The following is a 7,573-nucleotide window of genomic DNA, read 5'->3' as shown; positions in this document are numbered from 1 at the left end:
TAGCCAAAAGTTCTTTCTCCGTAGTAGTGTAATTCAGTTGAGCACCATTTAGAGTCTTACTAGTGTAGTAGACTACATGAAATATATTGTTCTTTCTCTGCCTAAGAACTGCTCCAACTGCATAGTCACTTGCATCACATATCATCTCAAAAGGCTCATTCTAATCAGGTGTAGTTATGACATGTGCTGTGATTAAACTCTTCTTCAATATCTTAGAAGCTGCAAAGCACTCGTCATCGAATTTAAAAGGAACATCTTTCTCTAACAGACTGCACAAAGGCTTTGAAATTTTTGAGAAGTCCTTGATGAAACGCCTGTAGAAACCCGTATGACCAAGAAAACTGCGAATCCCCTTGACAAAAATAGGTGGAGAAAGATTCTCAATGACCCCCACCTTGGCCTTGTCCACCTCTAGACCCTTATTAGAAACCTTGTGCCCGAGAATAATGCCTTGACGCACCATAAAATGACATTTCTCCCAATTGAGAACCAGATTGGTCTCAACACACCTCTTGAGAACGTGTCCCAGATTCTACAAGCATTCATCAAAAGAATCGCCAAAGACTGAGAAGTCGTCTATGAACACCTCCACATTCTGGCCAATCATGTCAGAAAAGATGGCCATCATACATCTCTGAAATGTGGCTGGTGCACCACACAGACCAAAAGAAACTCGTCTGGAGGTGAAAGTACCAAATAGATAAGTGAAGGTAGTCTTCTCCTGATCTTCTGGAGCGATACAAATCTGATTGTACCCCGAATATCCATCCAGAAGACAGTAATACTCATGACCAGCCAACCTATCAAGCATCTGATCAATGAAGGGCAATGGAAAACGGTCCTTCCTAGTGGCTTTGTTCAGCTTCCTATAGTCCATGCATACTCTCCACCCCATGACTGTCCATGTAGGAATAAGCTCATTCTTCTCATTTGCTACCACAGTAATTCCACCTTTCTTTGGCACACATTGAACCAGGCTTACCCATGAACTATCAGAGATAGGATAGATGATCCCTGCATCTAGCCACTTCAGAATTTCCTTCTTTACTACCTCCTTCATGATTGGATTAAGTCTTCTTTGCTGCTCGACTGTAGGCTTGCTACCTTCCTCTAACAGAATTTTATGCATACAGTAAGAAGGGCAGATCCCTTTGATGTCTGCTATAGTACATCCAATTTCCGACTTGAACTCTCTCAGAATCCTCAATAGCTTTTCCTCATCACTACCTGAAAGGTCAGATGCAATAATAACAGGCAGAGTAGATGCATCACCTAAAAATGCATACCTTAAATGCTCAGGTAAAGGCTTAAGCTCAAGAGATGGAGTTTTCTCAATAAAAGGCTTGAGGCATTTATGAGCTTTGTTCAATTCCTCCATTCCAAGAGATTCGAAAGGCATATCAATCTTTCTTTTCTAGGGAGAAGCATTCAAATACTGTAATTGCTCTTCACTTTCGTCATTTTCACTATATGAATTCCCCAAGAAGGCTTTTTCTAAGGCATCAGACCTTAGAAATTGATCAAGTTCCGATGTGACCACCGAATCGACCAACTCCACTTTCAAGCACTTCTCATTATCAGTAGGAAATTTCATAGCATTGAACACATTAAAAGTAACATCCTGATCCAGCACTCACATTGCAAGCTCACCCTTCTGCACATCGATCAAGGTTCGGCCAGTTGCCAAGAAAGGTCTTCCCAAGATTATGGGAATCTTTTTATCTTCCTCGAAACCAAGAATTACATAAACAGCAGGAAAGATGAGTTTATCAACCTTGACCAAGACATCCTTCACAATACCTCGCGGATATGTAATAGAACGGTCGGCCAACTGCAAGGTCATATAAGTTAGTTTGGGAACAGGTAAGTCCAACTGCTTGAAGATTGACAAAGGCATCAGATTGATGCTAGCTCCCAAGTCACATAAGCATCTGTCAAAAGATACTTTTCCAATAGTATATGGAATAGTGAAGCTTCCTGGATCTTTAAGCTTTGGAGGCAACTTCTGCTGCAACACAACACTGCATTCCTCCATGAGAGCGACAGTCTCTAAATCGTCTAGCTTCACCTTCCGAGATAGAATACCTTTCATAAAATTTGTATAACTAGGCATCTGCTCGAGAGCCTCAGCGAAAGGTATGTTGATATGAAGTTTCTTGAACACCTCCAGAAACTTCTCAAATTGCTTGTCCAGCTTTTTCTTCTGCAGCTGCTTAGGAAAAGGCGGTGAAGGATAGATTTGTTTCTCCCCTGTATTACCCTCAGGCGGAGTGTGCTCAATAGTAGTCTTCCTTGGTTCCACTTCTTCATCCTACTTCTTTGCTTCTTTGTCAGCCCCAGCTTCTTCAGTCAACTCTTGAGTTTGTTCGGGATTCGCAACCTTCCCAGACCTCAAAGTGATTGCCTTTACCTGCTCCTTAGCTTTCTTCTTTCCTAGAACTTCAGTGTCACTAGGCAATGTACCAGGTTGATGATTTATCAATGCATTGGCAATTTTCCCAATTTGATTTTCCAAGGTCTTGATGGAAACAGCTTGACTCTTGCACATAAGCTTCAACTCCTCTAATTTAGATTTTTCATTAGCTAGTTGCAGTTGAAGTTGTTGTCTTGGTGCATACAGTGGTTGCTAAAAACTTGGGGGGTTGTACTGCTTAGCTGAATACTGCTGATAAGGCTGTTGAACCGCATTCTGAGTATTGCTCCAACTGAAATTAGGATAATTGCGGTTGTTAAGATGATAGGTGGCTGGCACAGGTTGCTGTGATCGCTGGAAGTTGCTCACGAACTGAGTTGATTCACTAAAAATTATGCACTGATCAGTCTCATGGGCACTAGCGTAAAGCTCACAGATACTAGTGATTTGATTAACTCCATAATTAGCCAAAATGTCCACCTTCATTGTTAAAGCCTTAAGTTGGGCAGCGATAGCAGTTGCTGTGTCCAACTCCAGAATTCCTGCTACTTTCCCCTGATTCAGTCTTTGGGAAGGATTCTGGTACTCATTAGCAGCCATCAGTTCAATAAGTTCATAGGCTTCATCGTAGCTCTTAGCCCACAAGGCTCCTCCTGATACTGCATCAAGCATGGGCCTAGAAGTAGGACCCAATCCATTGTAGAAGCAGTTAATAATCATCCAATCAGGCATGCCATGGTGTAGGCACTTCCTTAACATCTCCTTATATCGATCCCAAGCCTCACACTGAGATTCTCCAGTTTGCTGCGCGAACTGGGTAAGAGCATTCTTGATTGCTGCAGTCTTCGTCATGGGGAAGAATTTAGTGCGAAACTTTTGAGCAAGATCTTCCCAAGTTGTGATAGACCCTGCTGGTAGAGAGTGTAACCAGCACTTAGCTTTGTCCCTCAGAGAAAATGGGAAGAGTCGTAGCTTGATAACATCTTCAGTCACATCATTGAATTTGAAAGTGTCGCAGATCTTGATGAAATCCCTGATTTGCATGTTGGGGTCTTCAGTAGGAGAACCCCCAAACTGAACTGAGTTCTGTATCATCTGGATCATGCTTGACTTGATCTCAAAAGTGTTAGCCCTGATGGCTGGTCTGATGATGCTAGACTGAATGTCATTAATCTTAGGCTTAGAATAGTCCATCAAAGCCTTCGAATTTTCTGCTTGATCACCCATAGCTACTACAATTGGCTCTTCAACTTTTTCTTCTTCTTCTACCTTCTTTTCTTCCTCAAAAACTTCCCTACGAACTACCACAAGTTCTTCCTCGGCTTTATCCAGTGTTTTCTTACGAGTACGCGAACGCATATGCATACACCCTCGCTAGAGTACCTAAAACCAGACAAGGAACAAATAAGTAACTATGTCCGAGTCAATGAACTTTAATGACCACTGATGGAAAGCACATAAACTATAAATTAACACTGCAGTCCCCGGTAGCGGCGCCAAAAACTTGTTAGTCTCTAAACACGCGCTAATAATACACGCAAGTATACGAGTTCGCAAGTAGTATATAAACATTTCTAGTTCTTTCCCACAGAGACTGTATTGGTTAACTATCTAATTTATGCACCTAAGCAACAATGTATGGTTATTATCCAATGCTAAGAAGATAACAAATTGAGAGTGTTTATAACTAAGAATTACGCTAATAATTATAACTACGAGAATAAGATTGACTGAATTGATATATATGACAAACATGGGATTCTAACTTCATTAAATACTTCATTCAATAGCCTTATTATTCTTAACCTTAGCATGCAATGGTGATGACACTAATCAGATAACACGAAACTGATAAACGCCAACTTTCGTTGTATGAGTACCATTCTACCAGACATCCACAAAGAGATACAAGATGAATAGGCACCAATTATATTGAGACCCTATATGTCTATAGAATTTGACAACATAATGGTTTAAGCACAAGTTATCTATTTTGATTACATAGGGCAAGTAAGATGGTTAAAATTATCTACAAATCATGCATAAGAAATACATGAACCTATGCTAGCATGGCAAGTTCTAAATCCTTAAATTCACTTTCGCATCATTAAGAATTAACACACTATCTTATAAGTTCGCGATGCTCATAAGAAGAATACGCACAACCAATACTAGGATATCATACAATCACCACATTCTAAGGCATCAAACAATTTAACTAAAGAAATTCATAAATAAATCCGCTAGAACCCCACGATAACGATTAGCCCATAATCGGACTCATCATCAATGCGGGTTTCGATGAAAACATGATATAACAAACGTAGTCTTTATACGAATAAATAAAACCAAGTACAAACAAGAGTATAGGTTCAGAAAAACAAGAAACAAGCATCCAAATTACAACTTAAAATAAAGATTCACAAGAATAAACTAGATCATCTTCGCCTTTGTTGAATTATGTTAAAGGTCTCTTGCCATCTTCTCCTTGCGCTCTGGTCCGTGTCTGACTTGTTATCTATTAAAAATGACCTAATATGAATATAAATAGCATCCCTTAACAATCTAGAAGCTTCCCTTTTAGAATTGTAATAGAAATAGGATTCTGAAATTCGCCTCGGCGCGGCCGCGTGCTACACAGCGCGGGCGTGCTGCATTTCTGGAACCCCGACATGGGCGCGCGCTATCACAGTGCGGGCGTGCCGTCCTTCAGGGAAAAACTCAGATTTCTTCTTAAAACTTGCTGCTTCGAGCCGGCTTTCCACGAGCTTTTATTCCAACACCACCCGGACACCAACTTAGCACCAAAACAATGCTAATTCACCTGATTACCTGAATAGCGCCTGAAATGCAAAAATACTAGAAAACACATTAAAACACATAACAACTTGAGTACAAATACACCAATTCAAAGCTTATTAGAGCATAATAAAGTGTCATAAATGCCACTCAACATGTTGGTTTATAATTGGATTGAGACAATAGATGAGATATAATGATAGGATTGGATTAGATAGAATTAGTGATTTATTTGTTAATTCTGTTTGTTCCATATCATGCCTATCTTGCTTAATTCTTATGCGTAATGTTTCTGAATGATTGCTATGTATTCTTAATACAATGCTTTCTTATTTTCATGCCATGAATGCATCGCTTAGTACTTGCATTAATTGTATAAAAAGCATGTTTAGGATTACAATAGGGCAAAGACTGTTAGTCCTCCTTATGTAAGGTTGAAACCATTTTTTCTCCCAGCCTAGAGACAATTTTGTCAAAGGCATAAAAATGGAGAATATGGTTAGTCAAAGATAAGAATGAGCATGATAAGATTGCAGCTATTGTTATCTCTGTTTATAGTAAAATCTCCAATCCATCTGGACCCAAACTGATAAGTTGGGTACCAAGAAATGTTAAATCCATTTGTGAATGCAGGACATAACAGGTTAATTGATTCATATATGTTCTTGGTAATTCATGCTCAAGGCATATGATCAAAGAAAGAGCCTCACAATCAAATTTGACTGACAAAAGCTATTTCGTCAATAATCTTTGGAGATGACAGCAAAGGTTTTCACTACGGGATAAGCTATACAGAAAAAGGGATGTCATCATGGATTTAACAATTGCTATCACTGATAACAACTAATCATTGGAGTCACTGATAACAGTTGAAGAATCTTTCTTGCTGTAGAATCAAGGCACAAATCCTATTCTCAGACGGTTCTGCATCAAAGGACAAAATGTCAATTCAACGAAGAATTAGTGTCTCATCTGAAGCAGAAAGTTTGAGAAGCTTGCTCTGGTTAATAGTAAGGGACGGATATGCTCGGGGCTAGACTGGAATCTCAGGAAAGGTGAAGTAAATGGTTTTTACTATAAATCTTCATCTAACAAAAGTTTAGCTATGGCATTAGAAGCTCTCACCCTTGAACATCAACATAAGAAACTCTTTTGTTAAAAGGGTTTAGTGAGAGGGCTGCCTCATCTGGAATTCAGAAGATGATAAATATGAGGCATGTCAGAAAGAGAAGTCAAAGATAACATCACATCAAAGTAAAGATATACCTTAGTGATGGTGGTTGACTACTCTTATTAAACAAAGTTATTATTCATGCATTCTCAAGATAAGACATCACATATGGTGATTGATCGTATCAGAATATCAAGCTCGAAGCAACTATAAAAGAAATGATCTTGTGGTCAGATAATAGGATTGAATTCAAGAAATAGTTCTTATTAATATCTGTAACATCAAGAATATTTTGAGACATATTTAGCACTGAGAGCTCCGTGTCAGAATGGAGTGGTACAAAGGAAGAACCAGAACTTGATTAAAGCTATAAGGGAAATATCAAGCTAATCAAGACTTTTTAAATACCAAAGGGCTGGAGCAGACAATACAGTTTGCAACAAGTAAGATCAAGCCTCGATCAAGATTTATACATGAAGACCACTAATGAGTTAATGGCCAACAGAAGCAAACACTGGATAACCTGAAAGTGTTTGGAGAGAATGTTCTACAGAAGCAAACAATGAAATGTTTTCAGTTGTTTGAAGATATTGGCATTTGCAGCTAAGACTAGTTAGGATATTTTTCATGGCTACTCAGTGGAGTATACAAACTAAAGGGCATTTGTGGTTGATCAACAGAAGATGATTGAAAGTCTAACTGCACATTTCAACAACTCTATGCTCCAAGCTGTTACATGAAAAATTAATGGTATTGATGATTCATATCCAAGAAGTGGAATGGTATTGTATAAAATAATTTATTATTTCAATGAAGCCAGACAACAAGGGTAAGGATTTTTAGGAAATCCTAGCAACAACTTAGGGAGGAGAAAAAGGAAGATCAACTAGTCAGACACAACACCATATTAAAAATCAAGAGGACACTACAAGAACATATCTGTTGAGACAAAGGGTTTGATGTCAATATTATTCCCAGAGTCTAGTTCTTAAGTGATCCAGATTGTGGAGTAATGATTAGCAGGGCTACTGAGTATGAATGATTAATTCTCTAATTTTCTATCTGGAGAAGAAACTAAGAAAGTTACAGAAGCTCTAATAGATCCGGATTGATTGGGTGATTGTAAAGCAAGATGAACTCAATCAGTCAGCAAGCAGATTATAGGGAAGCTGGTGTCCAAACTAAATGAC

The 7,573-nt window shown here is 38.8% G+C and overlaps 1 non-coding gene across 1 annotated transcript; it reads left to right on the top strand.

The window, feature by feature from the left end:
* Positions 1-3,143: 3,143 nt before the first annotated feature.
* LOC141709319 (small nucleolar RNA R71) lies at positions 3,144-3,250 on the top strand. The gene has a single exon (XR_012569903.1). It is a non-coding gene; the product is annotated as a small nucleolar RNA R71 (small nucleolar RNA).
* The last annotated feature ends 4,323 nt before the right edge of the window (positions 3,251-7,573 follow it).

This window comes from Apium graveolens, chromosome 2 (genome assembly GCF_009905375.1).
Source record: "Apium graveolens cultivar Ventura chromosome 2, ASM990537v1, whole genome shotgun sequence".
NCBI lineage: Eukaryota > Viridiplantae > Streptophyta > Magnoliopsida > Apiales > Apiaceae > Apium > Apium graveolens.
This window is presented reverse-complemented; position numbering and strand designations above follow the sequence as displayed.